This window comes from Hermetia illucens, chromosome 4 (assembly GCF_905115235.1).
Source record: "Hermetia illucens chromosome 4, iHerIll2.2.curated.20191125, whole genome shotgun sequence".
Taxonomy (NCBI): domain Eukaryota; kingdom Metazoa; phylum Arthropoda; class Insecta; order Diptera; family Stratiomyidae; genus Hermetia; species Hermetia illucens.
Window position 1 is genome coordinate 126,562,065 of NC_051852.1, and position 25,444 is coordinate 126,587,508.

Here is a 25,444-nt window from a genome sequence, read left to right on the forward strand (position 1 = left end):
CCGTTTTTGGCTACAGCCTTGTGAAGTCTGGTTGCTTCTGTGATCTGTTCGATCCTTTCATAGAATTCCCTGAAGCTGTTCCATTTTGCTTTCCTGATCGCGTTGCTATATGCAGGCAGTGCATTATTGTACGTCTGCCAGTCCCCGGTTTGCTCAGCCCGGTTGAAGAGTTTTCGTACCTCTGTTCTCATTCTGGCCAGGTTCCTATTTCACCATGATAAATCCCTTGATGACTTAACTATCTTAGCCGGACAGTCGACCTCATATGCGTCAATATTGACTGTGTTAAGGTTTTTCACCACTGTCTCTAGTTCCAGTTCGCTCCTGATGTCAGAATGGCGCTTTATGTGCTACTTCCTCCCTGCAGTTACTAGAAATATACCCTCTCCATCTCATGCCCCAGGTTCCAATTGTTGGAACATGGATGAGAAAGAACATATAAACATTCTAGGAATTCATACTCCAATTGGTAGAACGAAAGCAACGTTGAGAATTGTAGATGAAATTAGTATGACGTTGATAACAATAACGAGAAAAGAGGAAGATCTCTCTTTTCGTCGTTATCAGGCCGCTACGGAGCTACAGCTTCGGAACTTTAGTGTGCTATTCTTCGAATTGTCCCGATTTCTCTCTCACGTCTCCAATTCCTAAATTGTCCATTCTCCCTTCGAATTTCAACTTTAATATCCGAGCATCGTCAATACGAGGCCAGCACATTGAAACGTATGACATATCCTGAATTCTGGATCCAATCAATACTAACTGCACCTGATTCGGTACTGGTGCTCATCCCGTTTTGCTCCTTTTATTCTTCCAGAAGCCCCCCTCACGAACGTGTTCAATCATTTCTCAGAAGTTTTTATAAGTGTTCATGTTTCATAAACCTTATAAAACGCAGACCTTATTAAGGTGCGTGCCCTTTAGTGTTCGCGGCGCTAGCTACGCCATCAAGACCAATCCATTTAACGTCCACATATGACCTGCCTCGCGACGACCCAAGACCATTCGTGGATGGTCGTAGTTGTTGCTGTCAATTGACAGTTCTATTGTCAGTAGAAAAAATGGTGACTGAAAATTCAATGCTATACAGTTCTGAAAGAAACGAAATCATAAAAGTGATTGTAATTTCAAAGAATCTTCACTCGAAATTTCCTGATGCAATTGATTGAAACAAAAAAAAAATATTTTGAACCTACCATGGCAGTTAAGCCCGCAAGGCCATTCCACTTGAATAGGACCGCACCCATTGCTTTATAAAATAGGCAGTACAGAGTAGAAGACCTTATTTGCCGACTGAGTTAGTGGTTGGTCCGTTTAGATATATGAACATGTCTATGTTTTCCATTACATTTATTAAATTTCGTCCATGGATTTCCAGGGGGAGGAGCCCATAGAGCGGGAATGGCTAAGTTGAAAGAAAGCAGGGCCCCGCAGATAAAGTACCCGGTTTTATTGCCAAGAATTTTAATCACTATTGCAGTCGAAAGAGAGCATCCCACAAACACTAAGTATAACAGAGGATGAACTTACCATTACCTGCGGAAAGGTAGGGACTAAAAAAGTACCTGGGCTGGACGAAATACGGAATGTGGCTTTGAAAGCGGCGATACCAGCAAGACTGGAGTGGTTCGTTTCCACTTTTAATACCTCCTTAAAAGATTACACGTTCCCGACTCAGTGGAAAAGACAAATGCTGGTGCTGCTACCAAAGATTGGTAAACCACCTGGAGAACCATCGTCGTTTCGTCCTATTTGTTTGCTGGACAGTATGGAAAAGTTGATGGAACGCATTATATGCAACGGGCTGTTCCCAATTGTAAAGGAAGCAGGAGGCACGTCAACACAACACCACGGTTTTCGCGCCGGCCGATCAAGCTTGGATGCTATTAATGCAGTAGTCAATGTGGCAGAGGAAGCAATTGCAGGTATAAGGTGGCAGGGCGATACCAAAAAATACTGTGTCTTCATCGCACTCCATTTGAGGTATGCTTTTAACTCAATGCAGTGGCAACACATAATAACATCCTTAAGCCAGCTAAATGTGCCCAACTATATTCAGCTAACCATCAGGAATTATTTCCTGGATAGAAAGCTACTCTATGATACTGACGTAGGCCCAGATGAATATTCGATAACCGGCAGAGTGCCTCAAGGATCAGTGCTAGGCCGACTGCTCCGGAATGTGATGTATGACCATGTGCTGCGCATCAAACTCCCGCGACAAACTATCTTTATCAGCTGTGCAGGCGATGTCACAATTGTTGCAATAGACAAACATCTGGAGGATGTTATCTGGGCATGTGAGACAACGATTAGGCTGATCAAGGATTGGTTGGTATTACATGGATTGGAATTGACGGAACACAAAACTTAGGCTGTATTGGTCAACAACCATAAACTGAAAGAAATCCTACGGTTTTGTGTGGGACAGTATGAGATAGTGTCCAAGCCTTTCATCAAATACCACGGCGTTTTGCTAGATCATCGTTGGACCTTCAAGGAACACTTGAGTTACGCGGCCGAGAAAGCAAGGAAAGTTGTAACTGCGTTACCTGGCGTGATGCCCAATATTGGAGGATCAAAACCACTGAGGTGGCTATTGTTAGCCAGAGTGTGTTCATCCATTTTACTGTATGCAGTACCAATATGGATAAAGATCCTTAATGTTCAGGCGTGGCGTATAGGAGAAAATTATCTTCACTATATCGCCTGTGTGAGTTAAGAATCGGTAGCATATTTCGAACAACGTCAGATGAAGCAGATTTCGTAGTCGCGGGAATGATGCCCATTGATATTTTAGCTGAGAAAATGCGAACACTATACAGTTGGAAAGCACGCAGTGACCATAATGCCGAAGACAGACGACGAGAAGAGAGAGCGTGCACAATCAGGGTGTGGCAGGAACGTTGGGATAATTCTCACAAGGGGAGGTGGAGACACAGGCTGATTCCAAATATCCAGCATTGGATTTTGCATTGGAGACGTCCACTATGACTTAACTCAGTTTCTAGCTGGGCATAGTGAATACCGTAGATATTTACATCGTTTTGGACATGACGATTCTCCTTTCCGTCCCGAGTGTATAAACGAATACGAGGACCCAAAGTACATACTCTTCGTATGTCTAATTTACATATGAGAGGCAACAGCTTCAACTTCTCTTGACAAGACCCTCCAAGTGGAGACGACCAATGCGCAAATACTCGAATTCAAAGAAGTTTGGAATGCAGTTAGTGGTATCATAAGATGTATTCAGGAGGAGCTTCAAAGGTTAGAGTGCTTACGAAAAAGCGCCAGGGAGGGAAGAATCTCCACTATAGGAGGAAGCCGGTAGGGCTTTTACCCGCCTCACGATGTAATATCTCTAGATAGTTTAGTGGGGCATAGCGGATTAGGAGAGATGGTTTTAGTGAGTTAAAGTCCCATACTGGTTTGCATGGCCCTGAGGAAGCACTACGTCGAAAACCTTTGCATATTTGAAGAAAGTCTCCAAAAGAGATGCCAATTTGCTGGGAAGTCAGAATGCCCTACCTCGTGTTGGATTTATGCGTAAGAATTGAACCCAGCTGACTATCGTGTACAGTTTAAGTTCGGCGAATGAACCAAAAATTCTTCAGCGCACAATTTTGTTCGGGGATGGGTTTGATGAAAAAATTATTTCAACAAGAAAGCATTGGATTGGGGGAATTCCAGAAGCCATTATTTACACGCTGAGGAACACAGAAAAAATCGTTGAATTGTATGCTCCATGGCCTATTGCTATCATTGGTTTATAGCTTTTCAGTAATCATACCTAGAGAAAACCAGCAATTTTGCGTGCCTCTATGGAATGGCAATAATTTAGACAATCAATTTATTAAAAGAAACATTGATCAATACATAATGGTCAGTGATAGACCCATAGAAAAAATCCCAAGAAGGAACATGGATGATTACACCCTGCAAATAATGTCAACGTCAACAACTAGAAATTTCTGTTTGTCTATCTTAACACTTATTTTCTTAAGTATTCCTCGAAGCATCCCTTAATTTGACTACTTCAAAACACCTCAATAATTTACTCGTCAGGTGATTGATGTTAATTGGAAAATTTATTCTTCCCGTTGACTTTGTAATCTATTTATAAAGGAACAGTTAACTTTAAGCGATGAAAAAATTTCGGGGATTCTAAGTGAGAAGGAGCAATGAACGCATTTGGCGTTTGTTAGTCCTCCGCCAAATTCAAAGAAAAGCCGTGGAAAATTTTGCCGATAAACGAATACAAGAAATCGACTATTGCAAAAAAGCTGATAAGAGAGCACTTTCGGCTGACAGACAACTGCAAACTCCGAGGAACTTGTCCCGCGTCAAAAACAAACTCCCCAATGATTCACAAAAGCACAGAATGCTCTATCTTGACAAGTATTCAAAGCAATAAAATCTGAATATTCAATGCTCAAATCCGCCATGAGAACGAGTTCACTTGAAGAACTTGGCATACGCCCTACTCATTGAGCGGTTCCCATGTTCAGCTGACCGACTCGCAGCAAACCCATCACTTTATCATTTTCAGTCGCTCTGTCAGTGCTTAATCATGCCAATGACGTCATGATTCGATTATGCAATCATCATATAGAAAACATTAAACATGTGGGGCGGTGGCTCCTCGTCGGCTTCACGTCGAGGTAATTACTATTTTTCCATTTTTTACTTTCTACCCAAGAAAGCCATTGTCGAGGGTTTATTGTTCCTGGCTTAGTGATATTTTGTTCGCATGAGGTTTTATATTTCGCTGTTATTCATGCCTTCGTTCGGTTCTTTCGTGCAAAGAATAGCGTAAGAATTTTTCGATGGGGGTGGGCGATCGAGGGGTTTCGAGTTATGGCCCATAAGCACGAATTTGTCGTGTGGCAATAAAAAAAATTTGAACTTGGCGGTGAGGTGCATGTCAATCATCAAAGAATGCCTATTAAAACCTCTGACGACCCAGCCCGATTTATTGCTGTACGGGTTTGAAGTTGATACAATGGGAGCTGATAGTGTGTAGTGATGTCTACCTGGTTGGATAGTGTTGTCAGCGTGTGTTAAGCGAAATATCCCGCGTTTGAGACCGGAAAAGGCGTGTTGAACACCTGCATATCTCGACTGCTATAGAATATTACCCGAGAAAGGATCCTACCAGTATCAATACTTCCTGCAAAATTCGGCAAAAAAATATATCATTTCACTCTTTTCCATTGTGTTTCTCATATATTCTTGGGCGTTTTAACAACAATAATTTTGCAGCTAATTGATTGTGAGAAACAGACCAACGACCTTCACTAAAATATCTTAGAGGGATATCAGACCAAAATAGACTGACAGAATTTATGACCCAATTATAAATAATGAATAATTCGAAAAAAATTGCGAATTGCATTGGCTGAGCGTCAGCTTCTCGAACTCATTACCTCTGGTTCGAACTCCAGTTCGTCATGGGCATTTGCGTTGGTCTTTGTGCTTATTCCGCTCCAGAAGGCTCATTGTTTGCACAATATTGAGTTTACACTTAAATGTTGTCTTAAATGTTTGGTTTTGAGCCTAGTAATAGCAAAATGAAGAATAGTTTCACTGAAGATGAAACGTAAGCAAAAACAAATACGAGAGAAGCCCTAATCATACCGAACTGACGAAATGTCTGCATGGCATTTCGTCACTTCGACGAAACGCTCATTGAAGTAAAAGTTATAACAAATTTCCACAAGAATGAACTATTTCAAAAATGACAGTATTAGGAGAAGCGGGAAATAGTAAAAAATCTGTCGGCAGATTTCTAACGCTACAAGAAAACGTTTTTTCCAGGTAGACCGCATTGTTTAGCAGAGACACCGAAGGGCTATATTACGAGAAGCTTCGGATTTCTTCCTCTCCCCAATCAATTAGAACGTGGGTGTTATCAAAATATAGTGCCCAAAATTCATGACAGCTAACAAAGTGAAGGCACCAAAAAAGTGATTACGATATGTCGAGAAAGTAGAAGAATACTATAGACGAAATATCCTCCCAGTGTTTGCACAATGCTCCTTGAACTTAGGAACTCAGCCTCCGTAAGAGTATCTTCTACATTTATTCCATAAGATGAAAATGAAATGGAAGCAACGTCAATAGTAATGCCTACTCTCAGAGAGACGTGGACATCCCAATGTCATCAAAAAATCAAATTAAATCCCCGGGATTGATGCCATACCAACAGTGCTTCTGAAAAAGGATTTTCCACTATTGACCAATCTCCTTTCCCAAACAATATTTTAGAACGAGACAATTTTGATGCAGAATAGTGCTCGCTGGCAGACGTATTTTGCAAAATACGAATCGATTTACGAACATATTGCGAAGGTTCAATGGATTGACGAGGAAGCTCGTTCAACCCCCCCCCCCCCCCCCCCCTAAATCTCAACCTAGAAGCATATCACTCACTGCATGTGTGGGCGTTCACAATTCCCATCTTCTCACCAAATTTCGTGTCAATCGGTATAGCCGTTTCCGAGAAAAATGCGTGTGACAGACAAACAGAAAGACACACATACAGACATTGAATTGATTTTAATAAGGTTTAGTTTTGCAAACAAAACCTTCAAAAAGAAAGACCTAGAGTCTTTTTCGCGATCATGTGAACATCATGACAGAGAGAGAACTACCCGATACATAAAAAGTAAAAAAATCGGGAACTCGAGCTAGCATTTCAAGTTTAAAGAATTTTTTACCTTTTATATAAGAAATTTTTCGCACGCACCTGATGTACTTCAAAAATTTCGTAGTCTATAATCAATTTAAGACGGTTAAGTTAATGTAAGTAAAGATGGATAAATAATGCATTGCGCTATATACGTGACATCACCTTAAAGCGTAATATCACATTAAAAGCTCCAAGAACAATCCAAACATCGCATCACAACATAATTTAATATCACCTAACATCACAAGATCACCTCATGTTGATGAGAAGTCATGTTAATTGTGATAAGCAATAAGACTACCGCTTGCGAATCTGTTAGAGTTATGATTTCCTGTTCTCTTGGCTGGCTTTGATTTGAAAATTTTATTTTGGATTTTTATCGATGTCTTTCAATTATGAGAAGTTCTTTGCACAATGCATATTAAGAATGTATATTAACATATTTCTGAGTGATGAGGAATGTTTAGTAATTTCGAGGCCGTTGTGACATCATATCTGAAAACATCACTAAGTAATATTGTAACGTTGTTCGACACATTAATATAATATCACTTCTTTCAAAAAGTAATGTGATCACATCACCTAATAAGGTGATACTCCTCGTATCTCTAATGAAGTGTTCACTCATGATGTTAACGAAACGATCAATACAAAATATTTTTACGATACAATTCTGATTCAAATTCCAACATTTTCTTTCGGTACATGTTTGTAATCACTTCAATTGACTACTAATCCGGCTACCAAGAATATAGGGCATAAATCTCCCATTATCTAGATTTTTACAAAAAAAAAACCGATTTATCTCCAAGAAATAGGTGAATGAAATTTGATGCTAGATCCGAAAACCTCAATAAGTATGACAAGATGCAGATTGCCGCAAATCATCTAACAGAAACACTTGTTAACTATTAACGTACTGGCCCGTCTTGAAACGGACAAAAATCTTGACTGACATGCCAGCACACAGATCATCGTATTTACTGTTCCTGGTGGTAAAAAAGAATGACAATGGACCGCTTTATTCTGTGAAATACATCAAGACGGTGGTCAATAGGATAACGAATACAAAAACTCAAAAGACAGCAGCGGATTAAAAATATGCTTTTTTAACAGTGTATAGAATGCAACCATAATCTGCAAAAGAAGCATGAATTGTTAAAACGACACCTTTAGGATTCGATCACTTGTCACTTTATTAACTCGAGCAAAAGAGAGAAAAGCTTCTCCGAGACGGTGAGTGATCTATTTCGAATAAGTTCGAAATAATGCAGCTTCTTGCACATGTGATTAAGGCTCTGGGGGTTTATGGCGAGTACTTGCTACACAAATAGTCATATAACCCCATGTCCCTTTTCGGAGATGGATTGATTTGCGGACCGCGATCAAAGCGCCACCAAGAATAGCATAGGATACTAGTAAACACTGAACGCAAACCCAGCTTTTTTTATCAACGGATGAAAAGTCTATCTAACATCTTTGCCACAATTTGGAGTTGGTGATATGGGCGTAACCACAACCACCATGAAAACTGCGAGAAGGAACGAATCGCAAACGCAGAAAGCACATTTATCAGGAATTCCCCATTCAGAGGGTCACCCACGTTTCCTGGATACCAGATAACCTCCAAAATATACTTCAGATCACTTCCTTGCAGATTCAAGTCGCGTCGTAATCGTTGGATGCTTGGGAACGGCAATTGGAAATATGATAAAACGCTGCACTTTGCTGAATGGCATAGAGCTAATATTTGTGTGTTCCATTCTGTCACAACGATAATAAGAGGCATATTCATGAAAAATACCAATGTCTGAAAGCAAAAGAGTTTCAATTTGTCACATAAACAGGGTACTTGGTTTCATTTCTCTTCCAGTTCTCTACACCCCAACTTTAAACGGGTAAATTTACCTATTACCCAGCATTGGTCACAGGATGATGAAATTTTGTAGATGATGTTACTTCAAAGGGCAACTGACAAGGCAAACGCACTTAACAGGATCATCCTAGTGACTAGTGATGTGATTTCAACTTCTACATAATTCCACACCAGAAATGCGGAAAAGGGCGAAAACAGTTTAAATATTCATTGCTACCATTGATGCCCCCCCTCAATACAATAGTCATAACAAAAAATCCTCCGCCCTTCGTATCTATTCTATTTTTTAGAAAAATGAATTCCTCACTTTGTAAAGTAGCAGCCCTTAATGGAAGATATTAGTCAATTTTAAGGCATATAACAATTCTTATGCAGTTGATATTAGCAAAACAAACCTTTCTTTCAGACTCCAGGCTTTTGAAAACGTTAACATGAAAAGGAACTTAAAAGGATTCATTCCAATATGTTTCCGATAATAACATACTGTGACTATATTCGCCGATAGATCAGCTCCTACTCTTTTCTCGAGTTCATCCTTTAATGAAAATAATACGGCTCCTGTTCTCTCCTGTTGTAGAATAAGGTATCCTCACAGTCTCTTCATTTATTAACCTTAATGCTATGCAACTGATAGGTCTAGAACAACGATACAAACACAAAGCCATACACAAATGTCCATGAGGCAACCAGGATTTGGTCACGAGATCGAGGGGCTGACTTTCAATGAATACAGTAAAAATTGTCATTGGGAGTTTGAAAATTGAACTCTAAAGAAGATAGGAGCTGATCCTGATCTCCACCGAAAAATCGGTTGAGACATAGTTTTAATAGCTACCTAAACAAACATAATTGTAAATATTAAAGTGGGTCAAATCCTTAAGTGATTCGACAGTCACCATTACACCCAAAGAATCTAATTGTTTGGTGCTGTTCACTATCGAAGGCCCAAAGATTCCTTTTCTGATATGCAAAATTTTTCAATCAAATTCAATTTTGTTATCCTCTGAGTGTAATTACGTTCAAAGTCATTGATATGAACCAGAATTAGTACACGCGAAAAGGAAGAAGATTCCGATCATGGCGGTTTGGTATCATCAACAATCTTTCGCTTTGTGAAAAACTAAGCTTCTTGCTACTTCTACGAGACAAATATATGCAGACCACCATTGAAACCCCAAGAACCGTATTCAATTTAACAAGGTATTAACAAGCGTGAACTAGCATAAGTATGCTGCACCAACACAAACAATGCTTCTATGGTCGTCGTTATAAAGTACTAACTAAACAAGCAAACATAAAATCATTTATGCTATTTGGATTAGCACCTGAGAAACGAAGTTTAGTGTTAAAAAGGATTTTCTTTTTATACTATGCTTCGAAACCCAATTGTTTCTTTTACAAATTGACTGGACAAGTATTCTTGTACCTCTTTTCTCACAGTAGGGAGACGAACACAAACATCCATGACAACCCGGGAGACGAGCACAAACATTCATGACAACCCGGGATCCGAGCCAAGAGCAACGGGTTCGAGAGGCTGACGCTCAACCAATCCAACCATCACATTGTCATTGGAAAATGACAGTTTTGTTCTCCCCTTTTCCTAAAAATTAATGAAGTGACATAAATATAGATGACAATCTCCCATCTAACATTGTATAGTTCACATACAGCAAAATCTTTGCTCTCTCTGCAGTAGCTCACCTTATGAGAGGTTTTGTATCAGACATAAATACTCATAAAGCTGCTACATACATCAAATATTCGGCCACACCTTGCAATCCCAAAATACGAGGATAATATTGACTTTATTAGAGGATCTCGCAAACAACATACCAAGGGAATATACAGCTCGGAGTCATATTAAAAGCGAATAACACAGGAGTCGTGGGGCTCCATGAAAAAACCAATCAAGACAACCCTGCCTGCGTTTTATATCCTACCAAACATGCTTTGCGCAAGCATGAAAGGTAAACTCACTGTAAATTACGCTGAACCAACATCTCATCCTCACATCCGTACCATTTCGTACCAAACGTCGCGACACAATGTCGCACTGTCGCCATTCCTGCCTTCTGCCTCCAACTCGAACCGAACAATTAATGGAAAATATTTTGAATCATTTTTTTCCAAGCAACATATCAGATTATCTCCACACGAAATGGGATCCAGAAAGTCGGAGGGAGCTTTATGAAAAATCCGATTTGTAAGGTATGAGTTCATTCTTACCTGAGTGTGATGTGGTGGACGACATTGAACAATTTCAAAGTCGAATTTGATATTTCTTTTCTCTTTGTGCAATAGAAAGTTTAAGTGTGAGGCAAATGCGGTCGATGACACAAACTTACCTTAAAAAATCTGCGCTTTAAGGCTTGTCTGGAATAAAGAGAGAGAAGAAAAAGATTAAAGCAATTGTGCAATTTCAATGCAAAAGAAATTTGGATAAAAGATAGATTCAATACATATCGGATGTCTGCTTGGGTGTATATATGCAGAAAAAAGTGGCAAATGTGGACAGCTATGATGTTGATTTTTTTTAATACTGTAAATTCGCTTCAAGAGAGGACAATGACACACATATATCAGGCAAGTCTCCATACATAATCATCTTAACAGAATCAATGCTTGAATCGAAACAGAAAATATCAAAGGCCGAAGTAGCGTAGGCGGACATAAAATAAGATAGTCCCGATCACAACCTTGCTTGAAAAATAGTTTGAATGTATTGACAACTATTGGTAGCTACTACTTCAGCACTGTAGTGCTATATAATACTTACGCTTGCCCCTTTGTCGGCCTCCTTAAATAAAGAGTAAAGCCCAACAAATCCCCATACACTTTACTTTAGTAGTTCTTGCCTAATGAAGGTTTCAAAGGCTTTAATTACATGAGTGTCATCATCCTACGCCAAGCCTCACCTTTGCATAAATCTGATATGATAAACATGTAGGATAGGAAGGAACCAAACTACCAGGAAAACTGGAAAACGATCGAAGAAAGAAATATCGTAACACCTCTCAGCAGTAAACCGGGCTATTGGCAATATATCGGTCACCCAACAGAGCCAAAATCCGACCTTCTGCATCCTCCTTCTGTGGAAGGCTTCTTAAATCTTAGTGGAAGTCAACTTCGTAATTTTTAGTATTTTAAGTAAAAGAAGACGATTCTCCCTTCTTTGAATACAATTTAGTTTATCCAAACAACTACCGTGTATTTCGGAAATCAGCTTTGCTTTCTTCGGGGTTTATAGGATATCAAAAATGAAAAAGGGAACAGCTGATTGCCGAATTACAGTGTTTTTTGAAAATACCAGAATGTAGACAAACTTAATAGGACTGTTTCCTGTTGGAGTGTTTATCTTCAGATACCGTTTTCCAGTTAGTCATCCGTTCATTGATAAAATACGGTAGTAATAACATTGCACAATAAATACCACTTGAAAAATACCATTCACTGGATTTGTGGAAGTTAGCTGTTACAAACTTCACCAAATTTTGTGTCATTAGGTATAACCTTTTCTCAGAAAAGTATTTATGACAGAGCGCAAATCCTAAAAAGTTATGTTCCCACTAGGCAATTTGAGAATTGATGAAACAATTAAGTTGCAAGTTCCAGCTTATGCATTTGGGCAAATAATAATAATAATCGTTGGCACAACAATCCATATTGGATCAGGGCCTTGAAGTGTGTTAGAGCACTTCATTCAAGACCGTAACGGTACACTACAGTAGACTGTAGGAGACAATGTGGTCAGCATTGTGCTCGCCCGAGATTATTACCCTGATTTGACTCAGGTACTCATTCACAGCTGAGTCGACTGGTATCCGACGTCAAATCACGATACAAATCCCTCTGCCACCAGCGAGATTTGAACCGCGACCTTCCGTACGACAGCCTTGTGCTCTAACCACTCAGCTATCCGGACACATTTGGGCAAAACGAATGAAAAATAATTAAACCGATACCAGCAAAAATTTCTTCAAACCATTACGCATGCACAGCAAAAATTTCTTCAAACCATTACGCATGGACTAACAGAAACGTTTACTTCAAAAAGACTCAGATGATCACACATCATAGCTAACATGTCATGTTCTCCGGCATCCACTACGTCATAAGACCAAACCTAATCGACCTTGTTAAAACTTACAGAAAAGCATCGATTACCAAAATGTTCCTGGCGGAGATATGGTGTAGCATTGGTTAAAAAAGATACTTCTGACTGGCTCTCGATGCTAGGTTAGGTAAGGTAAATACGAAGGGCGTAATCCCAAGCAATCAGGATACAATAGACCAATTGTTTATTCAAGACAGTTTCCTGCGACACTCGTAGGCTTTAAAAGTTTCGTAGAGGCAAAGAGTTTTTATGTTTTCATTCTTGAGTTTCAGTACGAACGCGTTCGAGGAACCTCAAGCTCTTCCACAGTTTTTGGCCTGTCGACCAAATTTCAAACTATTACAATCGAACCCGTGAATCCTTTCAACCTCTCCCTTCAGAACAGTCTTGACACTGTATTGCATGACGTCAAAGGCCAGCTCTGGTCCCACCATTGTGAAGCCAAACCCTCAACCAACCAACCAGCCAGCCTCTCCATTATCAACGATGTTAGAAAATATTCGCATCCACATTAGAAACGAGAGAATTTAATCAGGCACTATGGACAGTTGCATACGGTGATATTTCCCTTTAGAGCCATTAGCTTCTACGCCCACATTTTTCTAGAGTGGCCTATTCGTTGGCTATTTGAATGGCGTAGAACCGTGGAAGAAGAGTACAAGCACCTCGGAAAATCATGCGGTGAGTTGAAGCACATTGCCAAGTATCGACAACGATGGTGCGTAGGTTTGGTTGACCTGATATACCTCACATAAGGGTTTATACCGACAATACACATATATATGCAACCGCTTCGTGTCTCTGTTGGTGTTCATCAAGGAAGTGCCCTCTCACCACTCCTCCTTGTCCTTGTTATGGACACCGTCACACGGGATATCCAACGTCCAGCGCCCTACACACTGCTTTATGCAGATGATGTTTTCCTAGCATCTGATAGCAAAAATGATCTCGAGCAACTTGTTCAAAAATGGAATGATCGCCTCATGCAACACGGTCTCAGATTGAATTTAAACAAAACTGAATTTATGACCACCGATCCCCATGAAACAGGCACAATCACTGTCAGCGGCAGTGATCTGCCCAGAACTGAGCGATTTAAATACCTCGGGTCAACGCTATCAGCCAATGGAGAGCTGCGTTATGAAATTGCTTGACGTATTAACGCAACCTGGATGAAGTGGCGTTCCACAACTGGTGTCCTTTGTGATCGACGTATTAACGAACGCCTCAAATCTAAAATTTATCGCAATGTCGTCCGTCCAGTCGCTCTCTATGGTTCTGAGTGTTGGCCGACCATAAAAGACAATAAACGGCGTCTTGCGGTAATGGAGACGAAGATGCTACGTTGGACTAGTGGCGTCACATGTTTAGATCACATCCGAAATGAGGATATCCGCGATCGTTATGGGATTGCACCGATCGTGGAAAAGTTGCGAGAGAGGCGCCTTCGATGGTATGGTCACGCAATTCGTGCAAACGAGAATTCACTTGCAAAGATTGGTCTGAACATCGAAGTCGATGGTAAACGACCAAAAGGCAGACCTAAGCAACGCTGGCTTGATACGCTGGATGGGGATTTGAAAGCCTCGAGATTGCACCCAGATCAGGCATCCAATAGAGCCAAATGGCGAAGCTGATCACGACGAGCCGACCCCGCTTGTGAACGGGACAAAGGCTGAAGAAAAAGAAGAAGAAGACACATATACATGCATTAGTTTAACTGTCGGAGTAGACACCGCGACCACACCAATTTTATCACAGAATTTTTATTTCCTGCCTATAGAATGGTGTATATCTCTCTCACTTTAACCAACAGTTAAATAACTTGCATTCTCCAACTTAAGGAAACAACCCTTTGATGAAGATTATTATGTCTGAAACCCTCATGTGGCTGCCTGGCGACTAGTGTTTTCGGCGATTTCTCAAAGACCAAAATAGCGATAGCTAGACGTGGATTTGAAAGCCTATGGCCTATGCCTAAGCCTATGAATGAAATAAATCATAACAGAAGGGAAATAACCTTATTTTTAAGATTTTATTTAAACAACACCTTGTTAAAATCAGTTGAATGTCTGTCTGTCACACACACTTCTCTCAGAAACGGCTGCACGAGGGGATTTCCATATAAGCAAAAGGGCGGTGTAGATTTGTATCAAACAAAAGGACTCAATTAATAATTTCAAATGCTGGTATTAGTTTTGACATTAGGTGTTAAGGGGCGCAGTGCGGGGGCTGTAGAGTGACCCTTTATTTAAAGACACCATTCTCAGAAACTACCCTATCTAGATACAGACGAGACAAGCGTTCACTTAAATATATAAGAAATATACAAAACCTTTCATACCTGAAGCATCCAACTTCCGGTTTCCCGACTTGTTTGCTTGATATACCTCGTAGGGTTGCTAAATCGAGCACTAAGGGTAAAGTTGTTTGTCGCCCAGTTAAGATTTCAGATTGGGATCGCTGGGAAAAGTTCCATTCTCATCAGAAAATTAACAAATATGCGTACGAGCGGAAAATATGAAGTCATTTGACGCCCGCCACGGTAATATCCATGACTTTTTAGCTCGTTCTATTGGTCAATTTTACCAATGGAACGAGCTGAAAAGTCATGGATATTACCATGGCGGACTACCTAAGCTGAAAATCTACAATACTATTGTTTATCTATATCCCAATAAAACTAACCCAACAAATATAGTGGGCATTAACTTACAATTCGCTTTAAAGGCACTGCACAGCAGTTTACCTTTGTGCCTTTCCTGGTAGCATATTTTAATGAATATTTTACTTAGAAGATTTCCAAAGAACCTTTTACCTTTCTGTTCACTTTTTATCAGTTTAAATGTTACGCCAGCGCCATCACATAGGACACTTCGTGACCAACTCGCAAATTCGAGATCTACCACTCCTCGGTTTAGGTTGCTTTAATAAGAAATTCCACACATTGCGGTTTTGTGCTGAGGTCCACTAATTCGAAATTTCTAAAAGCTGTCTGACGCCCTGACCTACGCAATCGCTCCATCTTAGGCAAGGTCTGCCTCGTCTTCTTTTTCTACTATATATATTGCCCTTATAGACTTTTCGGACTGGATCACCCTCATCCATACGGATTAAATGACCTGCCCACCGCAACCTATTGAGTTGTTATGTAGGCTATGGAATCGTCCATCCTTCGAACCCTATGGTGAGACGTTTCGAGCGAAACAGTTTTTGTAAGCTGGAATAGTCTCCGTTGGCTGCCAACAACCGTGGACGGATTTCATCGTTGTAGCTGTTATCGGTTGTGATTTTCAACCCTAGATAGGAGAAATTATCAACGATCTCACAGTTGCAGTCTCCTATCTTTATTCTCCCCGTTTGACCAGTGCGATTTAATGTTGTTGCCACCATATATTTCGTCTTCTCATTGATGTGCAGCCAAAGATCTCGCGACGCCTGCTCGGTCTGGATAATGGTTTTTACGTTTCGGATCGTGCTTCCCATGATGTCGATATCGTCAGCATAGGTCAATAGTTACGTGATGCCTCAGCATCATGGATCACTTTTTCCAGGACCAGGTTGAAGAGGACGCATGATAGAACATCTTCTTGTCTTACCTAACCAATCCGCCCTAAAAATGCAGGCCATATACTTCCCAATTTTTTTTTGAGAACGATTTTCCCACGCAGGTTGGACGAACCTAAGGGACACTAGCGTGGCTCTATGCAAAACTCAATACTAAAATCTAGTAGTTTCTGAGAATGGGTCAGTTAAAGAAATGATCAATTTCGGCCCCCCCGCACTCCCCACCTTTTCAACAAATGTCAAAACTAAGGCCGGGTTCGGGAAGTACTAACCGAAACCTTTCATTTGATACCCCACATGACAATATTTGATGAAAAAAAAATCTACATCCCTTTATGTATGACCCCCGCCCCCTTTAAATTCGATGTAGAATTATGTAACTCACTGCATGCGTGATCGTTTACAGTTCCCACATTTCCACCAAATTTGGTGTGAATTGCCGCAACAGTCTCTGAGAAAAATGAGTGTGACGGACAGACAGACAGTAAACCGATTTTAATAACACTTTGGTGTTGGACCGTTGGGTCCAACTCAGAATTTTGGGAGCAATTCAGGTAAAAAGTCAATGGCACATTAGGTACAAGGAACTTACGAAATCTATGATGAACCAGAATTATGAACCTTGACAAAGCAACAAAAACGCCAGTGTTGAAGGATGCGATCACTGACCCAAGACAGTTGGAACCAATGTTGAATGAAACAGGCTGTAGTGCTCCTGAGACAACAAAAGAAATTGGCCGTAGGGATTGATTGTTTGTGTCATTTACACCTCTCTGCATCGGCGTGCAGTAACTCGTTCAGTAGAACTTTCACAATTACCAATCGTTCAGAAAATTGCATATATTTTCTCATTGCCGTAGTTATGGTCTCATATTTTTTTAATAGCAAATATCTTAAATCTGCCCGTAGCGCTTGCTTCGAAATCCACCCACCACTCAAGATACGTGCAATCAAAAGCAAACAAAGGAAAAAAAAGCACTTTATTGAGCTCTCGTAGGTTGATGTTTGCGATGAAAGTTCATTATTTGAAAATGAAATTTCATCTTCTATCCACGATATCTCTATAAATACAGAAACGTTCTTAATGATTGCAATCTCTAATTAGTTGTTCCACTTTACTGTGATGAATAAAAGCAAAGATGATATAAAATCTGGATGATCTCCGTTCAAACTAGCGATGACATCGTTTTAATGGGCGGAAGTCTAAAAACAGAATTCTGCATCAAAGATAATTCAGCCTTCGCTTTTTTCCCTCAATTCAATGCCGTTGGGATTATACAAACAATCTAGAGTGGAATGTGGAGAATAGCATTCAGGAAGAGTTCTACGCGAATGATCTACTTGCAAGCTTCCACCTTGCAAGATATAGTACGGTGATCAGGAGGAACGGAAAGTGTCCCCACATATTTTTCTGAGTTGACGGAGAATATCCACCTTAGAAGTGCTTTAAGAATCTCGACCTGCTCGCTCGAAATAAGAATAACTTACCAAATATGAAAATCTGGAATGATTCGCTCTAGAAAATTCATTTTCAAAAGAAAGCGGTCTAATCACAAGCATTCTATGGTGCCCATTGTATGTACCTTTCCAATTAAGATGGCACTCTAGCAAGAACGCTGAAACCTTTGAACGGTTACACGTAGAACTTTCCCTTATTTGGATTATATGAAATTCTATCTGCAGTTGGGCAGGTACTGCTTCTCAAGAACCTTCCTTAGGTGCTTGTTTCTTGTCGGTGGCAGAGTAGAGCATGGGCCGTAAGTATAGCTGCATCTGCGAATGTCTCATGACAAAATATTGACAACATTCACGTGTAAATACTTGTTTATGTTGCTCTGAATGCGCTTCTGGGTAAACACAACTTCTGTTCGCATTTCTTGCGCTTAAATTGCCATTCATTGCAGCAAAATGATGTATTGTGTGCTAATTTAATAGCCCACCATATCCATCACATCGCAAATCAGATGTCTTACGCGATTTACATACGCTGGCTTATAACAGGACAGATTGAAGTGCCTTCGACACCAATCATTTTGTATTTATTACACATATCTATCAGCACTTTATCTTCAATCCAAAGCTGACAATTACGTCGTTTATCCATACCATTTTGCATATTATCATTAATAATTATTTATTATTCATCCACCATGAATTGAGCAGTAGCGCTTAGAGTAATGAACTCAATGACAGTCAGCTATATTTTTATTCGATACAATGCAAAATTAATTAACAGTTAGAAGTAGTGCAAAGATATCTAATCGGGATTATCTAATCTGTGACTCGGACGATTTGCGACAATAGTAGCACAAATCAGCGTCCGATGGAGAGAAGTTGCGCGCCTTGGAGCGATAAAGCAAACGTGAATTAATTTTAATCAAGCAGTAAAAAGTAGGTTGCGGAAAATTCTACATGACGTAATTAGATGAAGTAGCGGAAAATAGAAACGATGCATAACCGATTTTTGATTGTTATGTACTCTCAGAAAGGGACGATATCAAATGATTTGTTGGAAATGCGAGGGTAGGGGCCGAGAAACTGAACCACAATGAAGCGCTTTCATTCAATTGAAGGCATTTCTAAGGAGAAAAATACCATTTGTATCGATTAGATAATCATATATAGAAGCATAAATTATGCTTATGAGATAACCCACCTCCGCCAGCTCTGTTCTCAGCTGAACTCAATTCGTTTTACATCCCTTCAGCCATAAGTGCTAAACATTCGTGACGTGTAAGCCAGATTATCTCCCAAAATGATTAAGCCTTTTTTGCACGAAACCCTATTCAAGGTAGTGATGAAACGAGAGCGTTTGGGGTTTTTATTTTAATTCAATTGTCACTCTATCATGCAAAGAAACACGACCTTTCGGTCGATTAAGCCGTTCTTAATGCACTAATATCAAATTTCAATGTCTTTATAGAATGTATGCACGTAGTTGGAGGTAATTCTTATATTATATGATAGATAAATCGATCTAATCATAGTAGGTGGGGCTAGAGCGCTAAATTGAATTTCAAACCTTATAGGCAACCAATAATGAAAGGGAAAATATTTACACGAAATGTGGATGACTTTATTTTCTTGGCAGAGAATATTCATGTATGCGTTCCTATTGAATAAAAAGGTCTTAGATTGAATCTAATGGAAGCAAACGAAACTATGATTGCTCATAATGAGTTAATCTGAGTCGCATCTCCAAACAAAAGAAATTGGAGTGATAATTCGGATTACTGACAGACATAAAAGTAGAAAATACTACTTCAAACTCTTCATGGCGACGTGGTTATTCCAATGTTCTTGACCTCGAGCCCCGGGTTCGATTACTGGCTCTTGGCATGGATATTCATGCTTTTTTGTGATCATTCACTAATATTTTATTAAAATGAAAAAGTAGGGAGCGTCTACATAGCTCTATATTCCGAAAAGGAGTAAACAAGGGTAAAAAATTGCTAAAAAAACTCTGCAAACAATTACAGTATTTTGCAATTTGCATCCCTTGCAACTCTGTTCATGGAAACATAATGCAGGATAAAAAATTGACGCAAATGCGGCTTTCCACAAGTCTTATCTTATCTTACCAGGACCGTTAGTGAACGGTGATGAACCATATCTAGTATAACCGCACTCTAGCCTATATGATAATTTCCAGAGCTTCACTAACGTCTGGCCATATTAGTGAGTCAGTCTGACCTTACTCGGAATTCACGGCGGACTTCTTGGCCCACGGAAATTGGAAAAAAAGAAAAAAACTATAAACAAGCGGGAAGTCGCAGTCAAATTCAAAAGTCACTGATAATCAGGACATGATTACGAAGAAAAAGAATTATTTAGCGGCATCAAATCCGAAATTGAGCTGTCCGAAAACAACTGTTGCTCTAGAGTGACGAGAAAGAGGAGGCAACAACCCTTTTGGCCGAGTCAAAACCAAGTGGCTGAGGAGAAACTCCACGTGGTGGCAGCGGTAAACGTGGCACTCACACTTGACTTACTGGTGATGATGCAATAGGCGAATGCTCCAAGGTTTAATTTGGGCGACCAGACTCGAGTCTGCACGGGGACTAATCTGAGGTGAATTTGGCCAAAAAGCTTCATCAGTGCTAGAACCACCGGGATAGCCTTCCGAGCTTATATGTCTCAGAAGAATTCCTGGCGCATGTGTTCTCAGCCCGGTTATTCGCAGTTGGCCTCCTGGTGGTTGTTGGTTACGCCCAAGCGGACAAGAGACGTTCGTACCTCAAACGTGGAATTGCGTTCACAAAACAGGTGCCTCACTCCTTGGTTCGATAGAGAATAACGTAGATCTTGAATCCACCAACATGAATGCTGGGCCATGCACTAATTATAGACTGGTACCGCTGTTGTGCCAAGCAAAGCGGGGTTCTGATCGTGGTCGTAAAATCAATCCATGTCTTAAGAGGAGGTAAGGTAAAGTCTAAAGGACGGGTAACCACAAAAAAAAAAGACGTAACTGTCCAAAAACAAAAGTATCAACAAGGAAAGAAGGATGACTTCTATCGGAAAAAACTTGGGTGCCGACCCCAAAAAGAGCGGTCGGTGTACCAAAAAAGTTGGAGAAAATTTATTTCTAATTGATTCGGTTAATCAAGTGGATGCGAGCACAGAACCCTTCAATTGTTGAGATCAACTTGCAAAGAAGGAAGAATGCTCCCGAGAAAAGTTAGCCTGGACCCGAGAGGGCAGAAATCTTGGATAGTTTTGAAGGAAAAATAAATTCCAGGAGGCACGTCATCAGTTTTGTTGCTTATATTTAATGGCATATATACAAATTCGACTAGAATACTTAGAGCTAACTGCTAGGTTAGATACAGATTCGGCTGCATCCCAAATCACGTATACAAACAAAAGCAAAAGGACCAAATTTCTGAAGAAGGAATCGTCAAAGCAATTGAAAACCTAGGCAAGCAATGAAGAGATACGACGTGCTGCCTAATGAAAAAGAAAAGCTGGATATCCTAGACTTGGACGACCTAAAGTTCAATACAGACAACGGGTCGCAGGTCCATTTCGGAGGAAGAAAGTGCTCTGACACAGAAAGAAGAGCCCAATTTACAATGAATTAAATAGCCAATACTAGAATATCATCAATAATTATCCACCACACTTGGACTATGTCTGCAGTCATCCCGAGGAAAATTTCCAAGAATGATATTAGTGGTGCTACCGCAAGAACTGTGGGTTCATTTGGGACAGATCCGACTTCGGAAAGTACTAACCGAGACTTTCATTTGATACCCCAAATGACTATATTCGGTGAAAAAAAATTACACTCCCCTTTTGCTTGTAAAAAAAGAAATCGACGTAAAAGGATGAAACTCACTATATGCATGAGCGTTCACAGTTCCCACTTTTCTACCGTATTTGGTGGTCAATTGCTGCAACAGTCTCCGAGAAAAATGAGTGTGGCGAACAGACAGACGGACACGAAAGTCCTGGGGGTTTAACGTGAGTACCTGTCTCGTGGACTTAATCCCACGGTCTTCTTAAGACACGGATTAATTTTGTGACCACAACTAGAGCCCTGCCACAGCAAGCTACGACTGTACCAGTCTATACCAAGTGCATGGCTCTGCTTTAATACTGGTGGATACAAGGCCTACCAAAATCACTACCGAACTAAGGAGTACGGCACTCGTGTTGAAACGCAACACCACGCTGAGACCCGAAGGTCTCTGTTCGCTTGAGCGCAACCACAACCCCCATGAAGCTCCCACTAGGGGGCCAACCGCAAACAACCGAGCTAAACGCACATACAACAGCAATTCTCCTGAAGTATCTGAGTCCAGGGGCTGTCCCGGTTCCCATGGTACCGGCATACCCCTGGTAAGGTTTTGTGATTATTGCCACTTCAGATGAGTCCCCGTGCAGACTCGGGTCTGATCGCCCTAATTAGGCCTTTGGAGCATTCGCCCACTGCATCACGGCCGGCAAGCCAATGCGTCTCCCGGTGCCACCACTATGGAGCTTCTTCTCGGCCACTTGGTTTTGGTTCAGCCGAGAGGGTTGCCGCCCCGTTTTCCTCCCCGCCACTCTGAGCACCAGGCAGACGGATAGATAGACAGACAGACAGTAAAGCGATTTTTATAAGGTTTTGTTTTACACAAAACCTTAAAAAGGAACAAAATAAGGGGCCAAGGAGCGAATGCTGGGGAAATAAATTGTGGGAACACAGAACGTCGCTCAACAAAGTGAGGAAGGGACCAGAGAAGGTACTTCTGACATCCGCTCAGGAGAAGCATCGGTTTTGAAACTTCATTCAATGACTGAAGCGATAAGAGATGTTGGTTAGTAAAGCTTCCGGAGCACCCCAAAATGTGAGGACGCATAAAAAAAGATCAGAACAAATGGCAAAGAAACAGAGTTCTATCCCGAAGTGGTGCTTTACTTTGTTTGGATATAAAATTATCAAGCTTCCAATTAAGACTAATGCTAGGACCATCATTGAGCCACATAAGTATCAAAAGGAAAGCTTCCCGATAGCATCGCAGTGAAAACAATGACCCGAAACCTGTGAAATCTCAATTCAAATGCAAGAACCTAGACACCCAAAAACAAAGACCAAGTCGAGCTCGTCTACGAAAGCAATGGGTAAACAAGTTATAGTGCATCGCGGCAGTGTGCTTACACATTACATAATAGAAAACTGGTGGACTAGGAAATTGGAATGGTTCACAAATGATCAATAAAGCACTAGATGGGAATGACTAGGAGGTGAAACAATGTACCTATAAGAAACCCCACATGGACCTCAAGTCATCTACACAGCGAAACAGCGGAGATACCAACAAGCTCCCAACCTATCCATATTCGTATCTCACCAAATTTATTGCTAATTTAGCCACCAGTCTTGCACAATGGTTCATCTGTATTTGCGGAATGGACTCGATTCCAACAGCTGGAACCCTTTGGCTACGACCGGTGTACAATCTACACTAATATCTTTAACATTCCATAAGTTGAAGGGGACACGAAAGTGGTCTGTATTCACTGAGTTGAACCAATCCGAAGCAACCATTGTTGTCTAGGAGCAGCTGAAGAAACATTTATAGGCGTTTGAGTGAATACATTATGATTTGATCAGCTGCCAAATACCTTGGGTTGCTAATGGGCGATAGAATAAATTTCAAGCAATATCTGCAACATATTTGCGCTAAAGCATTCAACTAGATACGGTATCCGAATACCAAAAATGTACGACCCCAAGATCTCAAGTTAAAGATCAAAACGAAGAAGTTACAGCATACAATAGCCCCCACTCTCTCCACTCTCTAATCAAAGGTTACACCGTTTGATAGACTAAAAACGAATCCTTGATCATCAGCGCATGGCTAACAAGCAAATCGTATCCTGCGCATAGTGCTAAAGCCAAAACCAACAATTACTTTTGAAGGCAATATTACAAATTTTGCGATGAAGCATCAATAATTTTGTTCCAAGACAGATAAAAGACAGGCTTCAGAAGAAGCTTAAAAAGACGATAACCAATAAATTCCATACATATTTCACCTTCAGCGGAGATAACTGGGAGACGCAAAATGTAAAGAATATTACCCAAAAATGCAATCAGTAAAAGCATATTAAACGAAATGCAGCTAAAGGTTACCACCACACTAACGCAAAGATTATCCCCGCTTAGAAAGATTTTTGAAAATTTCTGTTTGCTAATAGCACTTAATCAGAAAGAATAAAATTCAGAGGCACAACACCTACAAATTAACAGCACTTCTTTACCCAATCTTCCCCCGACCCTCATCACAATTCAGCCTCAAGTCATTTTCGCTTATGAGTATAATGATGGGAGCCAGTAATTCAAGACTATCATTCGCAACCCAACAAAAGGTCGACCACTTTCAATCATGTTTTCTTCCAATCTATCATTAACCGTCAGCGGACATATGAAGAAAAACCAAAAAAGCTAATAATCTCGCGAAAAAACCGAGGCTACAGAAAGCCTAATCTAATAAAATGTTGAGAGCCATATCGCGTGTTCTCCTCCATAAGATGTCAAGGTCTTGGCTGGATTCAGATTCAGTTGAATGCGAATATATTGTTTCCGTGTCAAAAAATTAATGAGAGAACCACACGTCTGGCAGTCAAAAGCACCTTTCAATGTAAGGTACAAACCCGGCATCGGTCTTTCAGGTATGCACTTAAACGAGTTCGTCTAAAGTAACTGCCAGATTGGGTAGATGTGAAGTAACCTCGAAACAAAAAAAATCCACAAACAATGGTAACCACTTCACGGCTCTGAAAAGGCACTTGTAAACGTCAATGAGCGGTTTTCCAGGTTACATCTATGCGCCACTAAGGTACATAATCCGTAGAGCGAAGAGCGCGAAAAAAAGGATGGTTGCAGACCATTTCAAACCGGGGGTAAAGCGATGCTCATTTGCTCAGCAAAGACCCTCGAGGCTCTGTTTTTAAGTGGTATTGACTCTGTTAATTGAATTAAAATAATCTTTAACGTGAACTTCGACGAATTTCAAAGGACCTACAAAATTGATCTCTCCAGTTTCCCACAATATTAAAGGTCAGACTTCAGGCGAATTTGCCACAAATTTTATGTTCCAACAAATTTTACCTCTTCAGTCACTCAATTAACGAATTACACGAAAACTTTGAAATGGATTCCCCACTAATGGAATGAAACTTGATGATGCGAACCATGCATCAGACTTCTACAGATGAATCCTATCAAATTCCCTCACCACCAGTCAGGACAACAATTCAGCCACACAAGGACAACACCACCCCGTACTGCAGTACTGAGAATATCCATGGGAGAATTGTTGCTAGGGCATAATTTCACACCAGCTGTTTACGGGGTTGTTGTTCTTACGTACCCTCGGATCATACATACAAGTCCTGCGCATGTTCAGAACAAAGTTCTTTGTTTCCAGACGAAAATCCTGTAATTTGACGACAATATTACACGGAGCACTTTAGAATGGGGCGCCAGGGAATGAAAAAAGTTCTTACGTGCACGGAATTGAATAAGCGTTTCGCTCTGCATTTACTTTCATGCACTTAATAGGGAGGGGAGGGAGACAAGTTGACTGAAAGTGTGGGGTTGGACTCTGCTTTGAGTCATCACTTTCTAGTTTTCAGAGAAAGTTTCGTAATAAATGATTCATCAATTTTTGTATTGTTCGTTGGCTCCGTTGCAGGA

The 25,444-nt window shown here is 40.5% G+C and overlaps 1 protein-coding gene across 5 annotated transcripts in view; it reads right to left on the reverse strand.

Annotated features, from left to right (window-relative positions):
* Positions 1-25,444, reverse strand: part of LOC119655218 (protein hu-li tai shao) — a 179,154-nt gene that overhangs the window by 130,154 nt on the left and 23,556 nt on the right. For all 5 annotated transcript variants that reach the window (XR_005249888.1, XR_005249887.1, XM_038060997.1 and 2 more), the window contains one exon: positions 10,919-10,946. The gene's annotated coding sequence lies outside the window, so the exon portion shown is untranslated. The remainder of the gene's footprint in view (positions 1-10,918; positions 10,947-25,444) is intronic.